This window comes from Scaptodrosophila lebanonensis, unplaced genomic scaffold (genome assembly GCF_003285725.1).
Source record: "Scaptodrosophila lebanonensis strain 11010-0011.00,11010-0021.00 unplaced genomic scaffold, SlebRS2 tig00000110-arrow-arrow-pilon, whole genome shotgun sequence".
Lineage (NCBI taxonomy): Eukaryota > Metazoa > Arthropoda > Insecta > Diptera > Drosophilidae > Scaptodrosophila > Scaptodrosophila lebanonensis.
In genome coordinates, this window is record NW_022060573.1 from 532,148 (window position 1) to 550,586 (window position 18,439).

An 18,439-nucleotide genomic window follows, 5' to 3' on the forward strand; every position below is an offset into this window, starting at 1 on the left:
AGTACTTATTGTACTATATTTGCTATTTGGAAAATGAACTCTTTAAAAATCTTTAGAGACCGTCGAAAGAAGAATATATTAGTTAATAAACTTATAATTATAAGCACATTTTACTTAGCCCAGCGAAGACGGACAAGACCTGCTAGTATCGGATATCTCGTGATCACGCTGTTGTTCGGAAACCAACTAGTTGTCAGTTACCTCAGTCAAATTAATTCGCTTTTCCATCATTTTATTTACGCTCTTATTATGATCTGACGGTGGATTCCGAGAAAGAAAATCTACGTGAGTCATTCGCTGGCCCTTTCTATATTCGAGATCGAAATCAAATGACTGCAAGAAACCCCACCACCTGTGCACTCTCGGAGTTAGATCCATTTTAGTAGGACTAGCTTTCAGAGAATTGCAGTCTGTGTATACAACAAATTTACGTCCTTGCAAATAATGGCGAAAATGTTTTTAGTAGTGTTAAGAACCGCTAGAGTTTCAAGCTCATATGAATGATATTTCGATTCTGCTGGTGACGTACATTTGCTATAATATTCAACAACATGCGGTTTGTTATCGATTTTATGTAGCAATATCGCCCCATATCCAATCGAACTAGCATCCGTATGCAATTCTATAAAATATTGTGGGTCAAATATGATTAACACTGGTGCCTGTGTCAATACTGTTATTATTTTTAAACCAAACAAAATCAGAATATTTCTTTGAAGTCAGCAGATATAAAGGCTTTAGTGTTTCGGAAAATTTTGGGACGAACTGCCGAAAATAGGATGCTAAGCCTATAAATTGCCTTAATTGTGACACAGTTTGTGGAATCGATCTAACGCTTCGTCTTTGGATTGGGCTATAATTAACACATCATCAAAGTAAACGATTGCATATGTGTATGCTAAAGTACCTAATACTTTCATTATGGCCCGTTGAAATATAGAAGGGGCGTTTTTCAGACCAAAGGGCATGGTCAAAAACTCATACTGTCCTTCTGGGATAACGAAAGCAGTACGCTCAATTGAGTTTGGATGTACCGGAAATTGGTAGATGCCACTTGCCATATCTACGCACAAAAAATATTTTGCTCCACGTAGCCTAGCTATCTGGTCTGAAATTAGAGGTAACGGATACTTATCTGCAATAGTGTTCTCATTTAATATGCGATAATCTACACTAAGACGATCGGTGCTATTCTTTTTCTTAACCAACATCATAGGGCTAGCGAAAGGTTAGCAACTGGGGCGAATAATATTTGATTTCAATAATTCATTAATCTTGCATCGTACATTTTCTTTCTCATCCTTGCTAAGCCTATAAGGGCGGCGTTGCACTGTCTTTTGTGGATCTATTAATCTTATTTCCAACTGCCCTGTGGACACTCGTGTCCTTGGAATGCCATCTATAAACCAGTCAGAGTAACATTTTGAAATATTCTTTAAGGCCCTCTTATCAGAGTCATTCAGATTACTATCAGTTTTTATAGCATCTTTATATCCACTTAAACTTAATACATCTACTCTTTTTGTTCTAGAAATATGAAATGTGTCAGCATCCATGGATACACCGAAGCCCTGGCTTAGTATCTCTCGTCCTATCAGCACATCATATTTCAGAAACTTATCCATAATAACATGCAACAAAATCTCAAAATAATATTGTTCAATATTTATATTACACTAGCGTCCTGCTCCTGCTTCGCACGGGTATTTTTACAAAAATTTTAAAAATTATTCTTTTTATAACACACACACACTTAAAACTCATACAGGGTCTTTTTGGTATGAGTTACTAGGAAGGAGTAAAATTTATTTTGGATATTATTATTTTAATGATTTTTTGTTCGTTTTTAGGTTTTTTTTGTAATTTTTTATTAGGTCAGAGGTTCTCTGTAAAAGATATTTGATGTTTTATTTTGTGGTAGCAAAATAAATTGATTTTCAGGAGCTCCGACCCGTGATAGGTCAACATACAGTAAAACATTGCTTTCGTATGTCGATCCCTACTAATTCGAACGCTTGGTCTTCAGACTCACGGAAATTGAAGCCATATAAATTATCAAATGGGATCATCGGTATCCTCGGTATCCTCGTTATATGAGCTAGTTGACCAGTTGCTGGGACGTTGATAATAGTTGTTAAATTAAATTGTCCTACATTTCCTTAATAAGCAATTCCGAATTTTACCGTCAATTCATGTGGCGGCAGTCCAGAAGGGTTTAGTGAATTCGATTTGTAATCTTTTATTTGGCTGGGGGCATTTGAATAATATTGCCTTAATATTTAAAGTGACAATGTTTCGAGGATGATTATGAATTAACAGCATGCTATTCAGGAGTTTTTAAGGTAATTTTTTTACACCTTTGATTACATTATCGGCGTTTTAATAAGGATTCCATTCTTTGTTGCAATTATAATATAACCCATGTTCACCGTCGATAGTGTCGCTTCCCAACAGTGAAACAATCCATTAAATCGGTCCAGTAGATTCGGAGCCTTTTAAATTCAAACAAACAAACAAACAATCAAATCTTTCCTTTTTATAATATTAGTATAGATAAAACTTGCAATGTGCTACAAATAAGCCAATAAGTAATGAGTCTACTTATGCCGTTTAGTTTTACAATATTATGAAGTCTCTTTCCTTTGAATTTATCAGCCACACTTTCCTTGACCAAAGGACATTCAGCTCCTGAGTCAAAACAATATGGAATAGACTCACCGGATACACTTATTGTTCCCAGATGAGTAATGTCCAATTTCGTCGCACTTAAAATATTTTATATTGGACCGGTCTTTCACTCCAGATGCGCTGCTTCCGTTGTGAGTTTTTCCTTTGGTGTTATGTGATTTCTCCAATCGAGCACGACATTCGGCATAATTGTGGCCCGCCTTTCCACAGTAGTTGCATTTCACCAGAAGCGAAAACGTTGACTTCGTTCGTTCTGGACCAGTAGTATACGCATATTCATCTATATTACGCTTCTTAAAAGCATGTGCTTGTAATTGTTGTTGTAGCTCGTTGCGAGACTTCACGTTGGTAGTAAACACCCAGCGTAACAATTTATTATCAATTTGCGCCATGTGAGTCAATGCTACAGACACTGCGATTTCCTCCAAATTCTTTGCTTTCCATTTGGACATAAGTAGTGTGACGATTCGGCTGCCATATTCAGACATGCCTTCTCCAGATTTTGGACGAACGTTCAAAACATTCATTAGAATAGCCGCAGATGTCTCAATACCGACAAAGCGTTGAATAAACAGCTCTTTGAACTGCGTCCAAGTAAAGCCGGCAAAGCATATTTGTGACATCCACTCTGATATGCCGCCTTCTAACGCCTTGCTTAATGCCATCACCAGGCCGCTACCCTCAAGCATGTTATCGGCAAAAATAAGGTCAACTGTAGTGCACCACGCTGAAGCGTCCGCTCCAGCACAGTCGGGATTAAATTTTGGCAAATTGACGTATGAAGCCCTCCCGCCCATAGACGGCGCTCTTGATGTTTGCATAGCTTTGATGACTTCTAATTAATTGCGGTTCTGCGCTTCCAACACTGTAAGGTACGCATTAGTGTCATGATCTTTAGGCGACGCAGATCCCACTTCTGATGCCGGGTGTGTATCATTTTGTTCCATGTTTATTATATTTCACAATATGTATCAGCACAGCAAGTTCTGCTCGTCTCTTTAGCGCATACCAGACTGACTTCAGAAAGCACTCTAACGTAGTGTCTCTCTTCTACAGTCAGCGCTCTACGATCAGACCTTACTCAGCAGCAGAGTCTCTCTCTTTCATCCTGCTACCATGCCCTACACGCATTCGTAAAAACTCCGTTACTTAGGTTGCGTCTATGTCTCGCCACCCAAAAATGCACACACATGTACAGTGGTCTGCAACTAGCAAAAAGTGACTCTACGACATATATATGTGAAATGGTATAGAGGCATATGCATCTAGGAGTGACACCGATTGGCAGGACTGACAGCAACGAAGAGAAGAGCAAGAGCAGCAAATAGAGGCAGTCGTCAAGTAGCGTCGTCGTGAGTCGCACGTACATACTATATAGTTGAATTGATCCATAGTCATACCGTCGTGTTGTAATATTCGATAAAGTTGTTGTTAAACGAGCTGCCTTTAATAGTTGTCAAACATTTGTTGCTTATACATACCAATTACCATAACTTGTTAGCATATAATATTAATAAACTGATTGGAATACATATCCTATCTTACATTTGGGGGCTCGTCCATGCTAGCAGACGATTGGTATTTGTGCGTGTTAAAAAGACAAAAGGTGCTTAAAAGTGGTGTCAAAATAAGTTGCATAAGTGACGTTGCTTAAGAGTAGAGTACAGTAGAGTCAAAAGCACTGGCCTTGAAAAGTTAATGGGTAGAGCAAGCGCTGCAGTACAAGCAGTCACAAAACCCGTTAGGAATTCGAAAGACGCACGAATTGCTGGCGCCAAGGTACAGACGAGTAGCACGGTGGTTAGAGTGGGACCATCATACAACACACGAGCAACAAAGAGCAGTACAGATATAAAACTAGCGAAACGGGAGCTAATGCAAGCACCAAGAACATCAGTCTAGATGTGCGAAGATAAGAAGAAGAGAAGCCCGACAATGCAGAAAAAATTATGCAAAACAATCAAATGTTGCAACAAGTAATTCAATTACTATCGCTAAAAATACAAGCTGATGAAATTAAACAAAATGAGCCGAAAATTAGTGCGGATAACTTTACAACAATAATACTAGACTTTGACGGTAGTAGCATTCCCGTAAAGCATTGATTTAACAATTTCGAAATAAATGCACAGGCTTATGGTTTAAGTGATGCACAAAAATATGTTTTAGCGCGTTCAAAAATAACACAAACGGCCAAACTTGTACTGGAGTCTGCAGTAATTTATAATTATAAGGAGTTGCGCGCCATATTGGAAGAGGAGTTTGATCGAGAATCAGTGTGGAGCGCCGATATTCATGCTGAGTTGCATGGACGTAAAAAACAAAAAGAAGAGACATTCAAGGAATATATTTTGCAAGTGAAAAAAATTGCTTAGCTCAGGAAAGTGGACACTACATCAGTGATTCGATATGTAATTGATGGGCTTAATTTGAAAAGCGATTTTAAATACAACCTGTATAACTGTAAAACATACAAAGAGTTGGAAAGCCAGTATGAAATATATGAACGAGTAGCAGATGTAGAAAAGTCGTATGAAGTCGAAAAAAAAAACAAGTGTAAATGCAGAAAACATTCGAAAAAAGAGAGGTTGCTTTAATTGTGGGTCGCCCGATCATATGCGCAAAGATTGCACAAATCAGATGAAATGTTTTCGTTGCAAGCAGAGCGGACACATTTCGACAAATTGTCCTATGGTAAACGCCGCAATAAACGTTGTTAACAGCAGTAAGCGCATGAAAAAAGTTAAATTTAACGAACTGGAAGTGGAGTGTTTGGTCGACACTGGAGCAGATCTTACCATCATGAAGAAAAACATCTTTAGCAAAATCAGCGGTGCAGAGTTGAAGAATTTTGGCAGACAGTTACGTGGCTTGGGCAACAAGGTGACTCACCCACTGGGCTATTTCTTCGCGGACGTGGAGGTAGATGGCTTGCGTACCTCACTTCAAATTGTTGTCGTGTCAGACAGAGACGTAAAAAAACAAAAACTGAAGAAGTTATTGAGTTAAGTATTTTTCAAGTTGTACAAACACATACTGATATAGATGTACCCCCACAGCACAAATGTGAAGTTCAGGCGCTGATTAACGATTATAAGCCGGCTAAGGACGTTCTGGAGTGCCCAGTTCAACTTAAAATTGTACCAGATGGCGAAATTGTTCCTTTTCGGCAGATAAACCAATGGCTACGTGAAGGTATAATTCGAGAGTCTTCATCAAACTTCGCAAGTCGCCTGGTGTTGGTGAACAAAAAGGATGGCACACGTCGTATTTGCGTCGATTTTCGTAAATTGAACTCCATGGTCCTGAAGGATTATGTAAATTTTATAAACGAAACGAAATAAATGCAGCTATCAATTTACGTTAAATAACTTGCATACAAATGGAACTGCGGAAAAGTAGACAAAAGTAGTTGGCTGTTGCGCTTGGTTAAAAAAATAAAAACGTCCGCTGTGTTCGGTGGTCACAAGAGAAGAGGCTCATGTTTATTTTCGGCAACATAAAAGCGCGATTGCTTAGGTTAACAGCTGGATTAATGCCGTTTTACATTAAACCACTCATTTGTACAGTGGTGCAAGCTACGACAACATTGACTTCAATTACTTAAGCTTAAATTAACAATTTAATTTTACATCTATTAACTTAAATAACTAACAATTCAATTTCAACAATTCATATATGACAACTTAAATACAAAAAAATTCAAAATATAATAATATAAACCAACATGCCAGCCACGTTGAAGGGCCATGCATTGGACCTTCAAAATATGGGAAGCATGGCTAGCTTGTGGATGGGCCGTTTAAGTTCGCCCATGGCCATTTTTACGGTTGCTACCCGCACTTGGCCGCCTGCTCCTGTTGTAGCGCTGGTTATCCGTCCTACGATCCAACGCTGCGGTGGTGTGTTGTCCTCGTGGACTTGGTGCGAAGCTGAAGACTGTGTACGTAGTCCTTGGACCACGCTTGCCAGAACCGCTGTCTGAGCAGTGATAGCAGCTGCCACCTGTGCGTATAAATTAATCAATTTTAAGTTTATTTGATATAAAAAAATATTTATTACAGCACTATGTGCTTCTTTTCGAGTTGATTACAAACTGAACTTAATATTTAAGCCAAGCCCTAACGAAACCTTTGTCCCAACGTTCCTACGTTGACGTCGGCGTCGACGTTGCACCGAGAATCGCTGAGGTTGCGATCCCACGGTAGCTGGCTTGCCAGCGCGTTGACCCCGTATGCACCGAATTGGACACCCAAGACTTTATGTCAGCATTTCCCAGCACGTTGATTTGCCACGTGCGTCGGTCAGTGCGACAATTTGGTACTCAATGTTGGCGTTTTGAGTAACTAAAGTGTTAACTCCTCCCTCCCTGATCTCGAACGTCCCGGTCGATGAATTAAAATCCGGGGAGATCATGGATGCTTCTAGGTTTTTTAGTATGGCTTTCCGAGGGAGTTTCTGCCGTGCTGATCTTCTCTGGGCGCTGCACTTCACTTGAGGGATTGCTTTGTTTCTCCACTACTTTTGTGCTCGGTCCGCTCATCTTTAGCTTTACTACGTAGGTGATGAACACAAACACAACTCCGCCTGATATCCCAATACTTGAGAATGTGTTTGCCTTGAGGTTAGCTTGCAGAGCACTTATCCTTTCTGTATTTTTGATGTTCAGGTCCTTCATCAGTTGTAGGGATAGAACCTCCTCCATCGTTGTCAGCGGCCTCTCCAGTTGAATCATAGCTGGTAGCGTCTTATAGTTAGAGGTTTCGTATGATGAAAAAAACTGATTTTCTATATCTAATGTACAATTATTAAATTTAATTATGAACGATCCCTTAAGTGTTTGGGATTCATTATTATTTGAAATCTTACCACTAAAGTTGTTCAGAAGAAGAATACCTGTATCTATTAGTTCTATTGCTTTTATGTGATTATCGTTAATGATGGTACAATTGTTTGGTCTATTTGTTATTAACTTTGAAATGCAGTTGTCATTTGAAATATCTACAATATTTGATCTTAAGCACATACTGATTTTATTAATTTTTTTGCATTGGTTGTTAGTTGAAAAGACTGCATTTTTACATTTAATGACATTTTCGTCTTTTATCTTTAATACCTTTCCCATCTTTTTTAATGGTTTGATGAGTAAATGTTTACATATTTCATTATTTAATTTTGGAATGTCGATAATATAAATTAACTTTTCGCCATTAAATGCGATTTTTATATCAGCAAAATTTAGAGCTTCTTCTATATTATTAAACGGAATATTTTCTTCTGTGAAAATGCTGTTTATTATTTCGGTTTCTTCCTCCGATATTAAAAAGGTATTTACTATATTTGCCTTTGATAAATGAATGGCAAGATTGATATTACTTAAATCTTCTTTTATTAAATCTATCTTATACTTTAGCTGTGTGGCAAAAATGTTCTGGAAATTTTCTGAATTTCTTATGCTTTCTATTATAACGTTGTTATCTTCTGTTAATTTATTGATTCTTTGTATGATGTCTTTATTTATAATTACTTGCTTGTTATTATTGCTTATGACATCATTTAATTTATTAGTTATCATTTCGAAATCCTCATGGTCTGGATTACCAGCAATCCATTTCCATACGGATCCGATCTCATTTATTGCCCTTTTTCTTATGGAGTGGGAGGTTAGTTTGTTAATTTGGAACTTTACTAATTCAATTTCTTTTTTAATGAAGGGAAAAAGTGGGTTTGCTAGGGAGATATTATTGAGCAAATCGTGTTGTATCTGGTCTATAGTAAGTTTATACTCGGTAATATTAATGTGGTGCAGAATTTTAAAATTTCCTGATTGAACTTTGCTATCGCCGAGTTCGATAATTGCTACCTCGGCCTTAGTATAGTCCAAAATTTCATATGTGGCATTGCAGCGCATAATGAACCTGGTAACAATAAAAGAAAGAGCAATCTTTTAATTTCTTATATGATTTTTATGGACAACTTTTCCTGACTGTGTAGTGACTGTTGAATGTTTGTTATCTTTTACTATTTCTTCTTTGAAACGTTTTGACATCTTAGTCCCTATTCTATTATTTTGTTTCACAAAAATTTTTTCGCCAGGTGCATATTGTATTACCTCGTTTTTATTCTTATTATGGTACTGTAAATCTTTTTGCTGTTTCTGTATCAGTTTCTCATAGTTATTATTCCTAGTCTTTTCGTATTCAGGTGGCCCAAAGGTGGTGGGTCTGCCAAAAAACAAATCTATCGGCTTCTTCCCTGTGGTAGAGTGAATACTGTGGTTGTATTCACATACAGCAACTTCCATGAGCTCGTCAAAATCCTCAATATTTTTTTCTTGTTTTAAACATCTCATAAGTTCTATCAGTGTCGAATGAAACCTTTCCACCTGTCCATTCACTGTGCTTTTGTGTAGTGGAGTATTAAAAACTTCTATACCTAATTCGTTCTCAAGCATAAATTTTATTGCTTGTGAATTGAGCGATTTTTCGTTATCAATTATAACAGATTTAGGCACGCCGAAGTAGAATAATATTTCTCTTAAAGGCTTCCTAATTGCTTCTACACTTTTGTTTTCTAGAGACCTAACAACTGCGAATTTTGTAAATTTGTCTAAAGATGTAAGAACTAACTTTTTGTTAGTCGAGAATATGTCTACATGTAAGATTTGACCTGGGTATTCTGGTATCGGCGTATTGCCAAGTTTTGTATTATTCGGGTGTCTCTCGTATTTGTTTTCTTTGCAGATTTTACATAAGCTTACAATTTTGCGAATTTTTCTTCTCATTGAAGGAAAGTAGTCCGTTTCTAATATTTGAAGTCTATTTTCTTGTTCGTTTCTATGAGCTCTGTTATGGGTCTTTATAATAATGTTTTGCTGTTCTTGCTCGTTTGTAATATCATTAACTACAATTTGACTAAAACGGACTTTATATGCTGCAAAATGGATTGGGTAAATATTCTGAATCTTAAGCATGATTGTCTCTGGTGTTTTTATACAATTAATAACCGATGGATTTAGATAACGTTTTAATAAGTTTTTAAGCTGATCCTCTGTGTAATCTTTTTCAACAATGGAATGCCTATGATAGGTTGGAAATATAATCTGAAATTTGTATGAGGATTCGTCACCCAACTGCAAAAATATTTGATTTTTAAATGCATTTATTGGTATTTCTACTGAATGAATCAAATGTTCGGATGAGCTTTCGCTGCTATGTACCGTCGGAGTTAAAGAATTTATTTGGCTCCTTGGTGGCCTGGATAAAAGATCTGCAACCAAATTTGTGTTTCCTGGCTTATAGACAAGTTCATAATTATACTCTTCTAACTGTGCCTTCCACCTTTTCATTTTAGCGTTCGTGTTCTTGTTGCTAAGGGCAAAGGTTAATGGCTGATGGTCTGTAAAAATTTTGAGTTTACTAACACCGTAGAGAAAACAACGTAGTTCTCGAAGTGACCAAATGATCGCTAACATTTCTCTCTCATTTGTTGCGTAGTTCTCTTCTTTAGAACTCAGTGTTCTTGAAAGGAATGTAATTGGTCTGCCGCCCTGTGAGAGCACAGCACCTAATGCATAATTTGATGCATCTGTGGTTAATTCGAAAGGTTCATTAAATCTGGGAAAATGTAAAACAACATCTTCAGAAATAAGGCAATTCTTAATTTGTTTAAAGGCTTCTGTCTGTTTTGCATCTAGGTTTATGAATGTTCGTTTTGAGACTGCTTTTGAGACTCTACCAGCTTCTCCTCTAAGAAGCGAAGTTAATGGCTTTGCTATTTCTGCATATCCTCTAATAAATCTACGGTAATATCCAGACATTCCCAAAAAGGAGCGAAGATCATGTATAGTTTTTGGCTTGGGGAAATTAACTATTGCATTTACTTTTTTTGGGCTAGTTTTTAATCCATCTTTACTAATAGTAAAACCTAAAAATTCTAAATTATCTTTCATAAATTCGCATTTATCCAATTGGACTTTAAGATTTGCATTTTCCAATGTCTCAAAAACCAATCGCAAGTTGCTGAAATGTTCTTCTTTTGTTTTTCCAAATATAACGATATCGTCTATGTAAACATAGCATCGTTTACCTATGTGATCCCTTAATATGTCGTCTAGCGTTCTCTGGAAAATTGCTGGGGCATTGCGTAGCCCGAATGGGAGTCTTAAAAACTCGAATTTTCCGTTATTTATTGAGAAGGCTGTCTTTTCAATATCAGAATCTTTTAGCGCTATTTGATGGAACCCGCTTTTTAAATCGATAGTTGTAAAGAACTTGTTCTCGCCAAGATTGGATAAGATAGTATTTATTTCTGGCATTGGGTATCTATCTGGGATTGTTAGTTCGTTCAACTTCCTATAGTCGATCACCATTCTAAATTTTTTCTTTCCTGACGCATCTTCCTTCTTCGGTACTATCCAAACTGGAGAACTATAAGGTGACCTTGACGGACGAATAATACCGTTATCTAATAATTCCTTTATTTGGCTGTCTATTTCTTCTTTTAAACCCATAGCATAAGTATAGGGTTTTGAATAAACTGGGGTATCGGTTTTTGTTCTTATTTCCCCCCTGACTTGAGTAACGAAAGTGAGTTTTTTATCAGGTTCGGCAAAAAGACCTGGACATTCATGAACTATTTCTTCAATTACTTGGCTATCCTTCTCATCTAAATGTGAAAGTCTAAGTTCTATGTTAGCAATGCGTGTCATTGGTAATTCTTTCGTGTTAAATTTATACTTCCCTAATAATGTAAAATGATTTTTATGTGTGTTAATTATACCCTTTAATTCCTTCATTGTATCGTGGCCAATAATACCATCGAATGTCTTAAGATTAGGTAGTAAAAAAAATTTTTGCTTGTTTATGTTGTTGCCAAATATATCTATATAAGCATGATGTGTAATATTAACGTCGCCTCCAATCGACTTTGCTGCAAATGGAACTTCATTGCGGATGGGTTCTCGAATAAGTGCTGGCTTAACATAGTTTTTATTTGAACCTGTATCTGTCAAAAATTTTAGTTTATTTCCATTCCTCATTTCAAACTCATAATAAGGTAATGAGGAGGAAGCTAGTCTAAAAAATTAACATCGTCAGCAATTTCGTAGCTTTTTTGTAAATGTTTCTCATCTGCAAATTCTTGACCTGCCTCATCAGTATCATATTCCGGTTCGTAATCTTGTTCATAATGAACAAGTGCTTCTGCATTAAAAACTCTTTGCTGCTTATTTGGTTGATGGCTTATTTGTGAATGCGGCCTTTTTTGTATTTCGTTGTTCTGTTGCCTGTATGAGTTTTGTGGTGCCTGTTGATTGAAAAAATGCTGTGGCCTTGCTACATTTGAAAAATATTGTTGTGGTCTTGCTGAGTTAGAAAAATTTTGTTGAGGTCTATTCTGATAGTTTACTTGACGCGTTTGGATTGAACTATCTACTTCCATTGGAGTAGGTGGAGGTTGCCGTCTTGGCGGTAGTGCGGGTGGAAATTGTGGTTGCTGTTGCGCGAACCTAGGATTACCCCGACCAAAATGAGCTAACTCCGGAAAAAAGCTACGGACTGGTCTTGGAGGTAATTGTCTACCTACACCATTATAGTAATTTGGCTGAGGACCACGTCTGACATACTGCGATAAACTGCTATGCATGGTATTAGCCTGAAACGATCTGTAATTCAAATTTTCTAGCTTAAGGCAAATATTCAAGGCCTCTGGCAAGCTTGTAGGTCTATTAACACTTAACAAACTTGGCAAGTTACCGTTTAATCCTCTTATAAACGTGTCTAATGCTTTATCCCTGTAAGAGTTTGTCATTGCCAACAAGGCTTCTTCCTGATACTCTAAACAATCAATTTTGTCTAGAATCAGTGAAAGAATTTCATAGATCTTCTGATAATAGCATGTTATGTTATCTCTGCCTTGCACTAATGTGTTTAATTGGTATTCTAGAGTACCAATATCTCTCTTATCCGCGTAATGTTGCATCAGACAACGCCTAATTCTCACCCAGTTAAGAGGTGTACGATATGACTCCAGCGCAGTATCGGCTTCGCCGATAATTTTATGCCTAATTGTATGCAAAATAGCAAAGTATTTTGGCGAATTTTTCTGACCTTCGTACATTTTTAGAATTCTGTCTACCGATTTCCTCCATGAGCTGAATTCGCTGGCCTTTCCTGAAAATTCTCTTAGGCTTTTCACTATATCTGGCACCTTTTCAGAATCAGCTAAATTCCTATTAAAATCAATTTGAGGTTCTTGTTCTTCTTCTATGACCGGATTTGTTGCTTTTTGAACTATTTGCTCAATAAGGTTTGTTAATTCAAGTTTTTGAGATGGCGAAAATAGAGTTAGTGGGGATGAACTGGAGGGGTTAGTTAAGTTAAGGGCATGTTGTTTAACGACATTTTGGCTAAATATTCTGATAAATTTTCTTCCTGGTTCATATGAGTTGGTTTACTTTTTATAGTGAATTATAATTTAACAAAGATAACAACGATTTACATTAATGTTGCTAGGAATAACTTAATAGCCATAGTCCGGTTGTATAGATGTCTTCTGATGATAGATTTCTTCTGATGTATTGGGCTGTCTTCAGATGCACTCGGCTGTCTTCAATGTATTCGGAATGAGGATGTTTGGATGTCTTTAAATTTGTAGTCGTTGATTTGATTTCTTTCCTTCTTTCTTCTGTTTAGGCAACTTCGTTTTGTGTTCACTTGTGTTTCTTTTTTGTTTTTTTTTTTTTTTTTGTTTTTTTTGTTTTTTTTTTTTTTTGTTTTTTGTTTTTACTTCCAGTATACACTCTTTTTCACTTCTTATGTAGATTTATTAATGAAGGTTAAACAATTTCGATATTCACTTGTGTTCTCGTTATAATTTCTGTATGCACTTTTTGTTCTTTATATGTGTGATTTGACCGATCCCGGATGGCTAGGACCTACGTCCTTCCCTTTTGTACTACTTCACGTACACTACTAGGGAGCCAGTATCACGAGATTTTTATAGTTGACTCGCGGACTTTTTTTAACACTACAGACCCTTATGGTCTTATGTTTTTCGAATTATATACCGCGGTCCCTGCTCGGGCGCCAATTAATCAATTTTAAGTTTATTTGATATAAAAAAATATTTATTACAGCACTATGTGCTTCTTTTCGAGTTGATTACAAACTGAACTTAATATTTAAGCCAAGCCCTAACGAAACCTTTGTCCCAACGTTCCTACGTTGACGTCGGCGTCGACGTTGCACCGAGAATCGCTGAGGTTGCGATCCCACGGTAGCTGGCTTGCCAGCGCGTTGACCCCGTATGCACCGAATTGGACACCCAAGACTTTATGTCAGCATTTCCCAGCACGTTGATTTGCCACGTGCGTCGGTCAGTGCGACAATTTGGTACTCAATGTTGGCGTTTTGAGTAACTAAAGTGTTAACTTATACGTTAGCGGTCTGTCTGGCCTGTCCGGCTCGGATCTTTGCGGCAGCGAACGAGGCGGCTGACCGATTAGCAGATGACCCGGCGTAAGGGCGTCGCCGTCGTTGGGATCTGCGCTTAACTGAGTCAACGGTCGCGAGTTCAAGATTGCCTCTACGTCCGCCAAGTGGCCTCTGACCTCGCTCTCCACCAACGACGCGTTTGCGATTTGGCGTATGAGGAGGTGCTTTGCCGACTTGACTGACGCTTCCCAAAGGCCTCCGAAGTGAGGAGCTTGAGGTGGAATGAAGCATCACTTGCTCGGCTGCAAACAACTGCAGACTGGATTGCTGCTTGCTGAACTCGGCCTGTAGCTCCTTCAGCAGGTTGTTGGTTCCCGCGAAGTTGGTCGCGTTGTCCGAGTATAGGCGTTGAGGAACGCCACGTCTCGCGATGAAGCTTTTTAGGGTTAAAATAAACGAATTAGTTGATAGGTCAGCTACGAGTTCGAGATGATCGGCTTTTGAAGCAAAGCACACAAACACTGCTTTATACATTTTCACTGGAGGTCGTCCTCTTATACGGAGGAATACATTAATGGGACCGCACAAGTCAACGGCGCATACAAAGAATGGTCGCATAGCCAGAAGGCGGTCAGCTGGAAGGTTTCCTATAATCTGGCTCAGAAGCTTAGGCTTATAACGATAGCAGTGAATGCACTTTCGAACAATTTGCGTGCATTATTTTCGGGCATTAATAAGACAGATCTGTTGCCGCAACAGAGCTATCATAGTTTTAATGCCAGCGTGGCAGTTTTTTATATGTAGCTCTCGCAAGTACATTGCGACAAACGCTGAGGACTTTGGCATCAATATGGGGTGCTTTGTTTCATAGTCAAGAGGGGCGTTTAGCAGTCTACCTCCGACCCGAATAAGCGAAAAATGTCTACCAGAGTCTGAATACTGCTGCATAAATGGAGTCAGCGCTTGAAAGCCTGGTTGAAGAAGATGACCCTTTTTTAATTTTGCAAACACTTCTGAAAATTCAGAGCGCTGCACCAGCTCGAATAATTTAAGCGTTGCGAAGCTTAACTCCTTAACGCTTAGTTCCAAAGTACTGCGTTTCTCAGCTGATCGAAATATGAATCTATATACATAAGCAAACACTTTTATATCAGAGCCACGCGACGCAATGTCTGCGGGATTCGAAAGAGAAGGAACATGACGCCATAGAACATTTTCAGACATTTCTTGAATTCCAGCTACTCGATTTGCCACAAACGTTGTAAGCGTGAAAGGAGACGAATTTATCCAATGTAGTGTGATTTCAGAGTCGGTCCAAAAATACACACTCTCGATTCTGCATTTGGCAAGCATTTCTTTAACTTGAGACCATAGTTGGGTCAGTAAGTATGCTGCGCACAATTCGAGCCTGGGTATGGATTTTGTTTTCAACGGTGCAACCTTTGCCTTTGCTGTAAGCAAACTGCAGGAAATGTTGTCATTGTGGTTGGCACGAATATAGAGGCAACATCCATATGCGTGACTAGACGCATCAGCGACCCCATGCACTTGTATGTTTGAGCTGCCACAGGCAAAAGAATATCGAGGGATAGAGACCTCATGCAGTAGCAAAAGATTTTGCTGAAACGCTTCCCATTTGGTAGCCAATTCCATTGGGACTGCCTCATCCCAATCAAGCTTATTGCGCCAAAGCTCTTGCAGAATAATTTTCGCCTTTATGCTTATTGGGCATAAAAGGCCAAGGGGATCAAACATACGTGCTGTCACTGACAAAATGTTGCGTTTGGTAGGACTTAGATCAGCGAAACTGTCATCCAAATGATATCGAAACTGATCTGTATTTGGCGTTTACCTCATACCCAAGGTCTTAGTTGAATCGGTGTCATTGAAGTTTAACGACTTTTCAGATTCGTTAGCATCTGTAATGTTTGGATGGTTTGTATACCATTTTGCTAAGTGAAATCCGCCTGATTCTAAAATTTGAGACACCTGAGTGCAAATCGTCTTTACTATGCCTGAATTTTCAACTCCAGTGAGCATATCGTCGACATAGAAGTCGTTGCAAACAACTTCGGCGCCTATTGGGAGAGCGTCTTTATGACGAACTCCTAGCTCCTGCAAGCACCGAATTGCAAGAAATGGTGCAGAAGCTGTGCCGTAGGTGACCGTGTTCAACCAAAAAACTTGAAGCTCATCAGATGGGCTTTCACGCCAAACAATAAGTTGGAATGAGCGGTCTTTTTCGGATATGCTCACTTGCCTATACATTTCGGTTATATCTGCCGTAATGGCAAAGTGATTTAAACGAAATCGAATGAGCGACAAAAATAATTCCCTCTGTATAGTCGGTCCCACCATAAGAATATCATTTAATGAACTGCCAGAAGTTGTTTTGCACGAAGCGTCAAAAACAACTCTCAGTGTGGTGGAACTACTATCAGGCCTCAGGACACACTGATGCGGTATGAAATAGTGTGGTCCCGGTGGAATTTTTGTTCCTATGGTAGTCATATGGCCAAGCTCGATGTATTCGTTCATAAAAGCGACATACATCCTTTGGAGCGAAGGGGATTTTAGAACTCTGCGTTCTAGCGATAGAAATCGTCGTTTGGTAATGTCAAATGATGAGCATAAGACCTGAGGATCGGTCTTAAATGGCAAACTGACTTCCAAACGACCTGATGGCAACGTGTGTACACGCTTGACGAAATCTTCTTTACATGCAATTTGCTCAGAAGAGAATTTTGTGGATTTTCGAACGTTGGGAATTTCTTCTAATTCCCAGAAACGCTCCACTAGAGCCTCAAGCTTAGTGTCTTCAACAGAATATGAGACTGCACAACAAGACGGACTTCGCGTATTGAAGTTCTTGCATCGCCCAGATACTGCCCATCCAAACAGGGTTTTCTGCAATAATGGCGCACCATCTGCAAGTTTCATTTGACCAGTACATAACAGGTCAAAGAATGAGTCAGCAACAAGTCAACTCTTGGCTTGTAAAACTCAGGGTCGGCTAGTTCGAGATTGGCTGGGATTTTCCACTGATTGCTTGACAAATCGCAATCGGGCTGCTTTTTGGAAATTGAACTAAGCACCCAAAAATCAGCATTGAACTGGTAAGAGTTGACTCTTGAAAAAACTGTTGTGGTGATTTCGCTTTTCGCCACCAGACTGGATTTACCAACTGATGTGACAGTAAGACACTTCTTTTGTCTGGAAATACGCAGAGATTGGGCAAAGTCATCTGTCATGAAATTCACCTGTGAGCCTGAGTCTAACAAGGCTCTTGCGACGTGAATTTGACCAAAGCGGTCACGGATATGCACTAGTGCTGTTGCAAGAATGACGTGTTCGATTTCCGATGAAGCGTGATTAACATGTGCATGATGCGATGAAGCTTCAACAACGGACAAGTTATTGAGAGCCTCCGACTGCTGCTCTCGATTAAAAGCAGCATTATGCATTTGAGCAGGGTCTGAATACCTATGAAGCAAAGTGTTATGCAGACGAGAGCAAACCCTACACTTTGACGATGTACAGGCAGACAACCTATGCCCTGGCATCAAGCAGTTAATGCATAATTGGTTGCTTTTTACAAAGACAAACCTCTCTAAAACAGGAGTCGCACTGAAACCTCGACATTTAGAGATATGGTGATCGGCTTCACAAAAAAACATCTTGGAGCATGAGAACGACGATTTAGTGGCCTTTTTTGACGGAAACTCAAACCTTGGCTTGCCTTTTGACTTTGAGGATTCTTCAGCAGACAAGTGTTGGTATCGCCTGTTGAGTACAGTGACACACTCCGACCACAGTGGTAAACTATCATAGTCGAGCTGCTCTTCGTATCTAGCCTTTGTGTAACTGTCTACTTTTGACAAGACGATGTGTATCAACAGTGCATTGACAAATTGTTTTTAATTCCCCAAAGACAAGAGTGACGCGAAAATGGCTGATACGGTGTCTATGATTGACCTCAAAGCCGAAGCTGAGGGCTTGCTTATAGTTCTTTGAATAGTTCTCACCGGTCATTTGGAAAGCTTTAACTGTCCCTAAGGCTTCGTCGGACAGACACGAGAGAAGATGGTTAAACGTCTCAATATTCGATAGTGAGCGGTCAGAATCTACCAAACTTTTAAAAAGGCTTATAAACTGTTTGTAGTCTACATGTTTGCCACTAAATCTTGGTAGCTTCATTTTTGGTAAATGAGAATGTTGCGCAGCAGGAGGCAATGTGTCAACTGCCGGCGGTGCATTTAATGCAGACAAATATAGCGCTTTGGCACTAATACAAGTTTCCTCCAATGAAGCTCGAT

At 38.8% G+C, this 18,439-nt stretch overlaps 1 long non-coding RNA gene across 1 annotated transcript; it reads left to right on the forward strand.

The window, feature by feature from the left end:
- The first annotated feature begins 677 nt into the window (after positions 1 to 677).
- LOC115628167 lies at positions 678 to 6,056 on the forward strand. Its single transcript, XR_003995771.1, has 2 exons — positions 678 to 1,120; positions 3,745 to 6,056. It is a non-coding gene; the product is annotated as an uncharacterized LOC115628167 (long non-coding RNA).
- Positions 6,057 to 18,439: the final 12,383 nt, after the last annotated feature.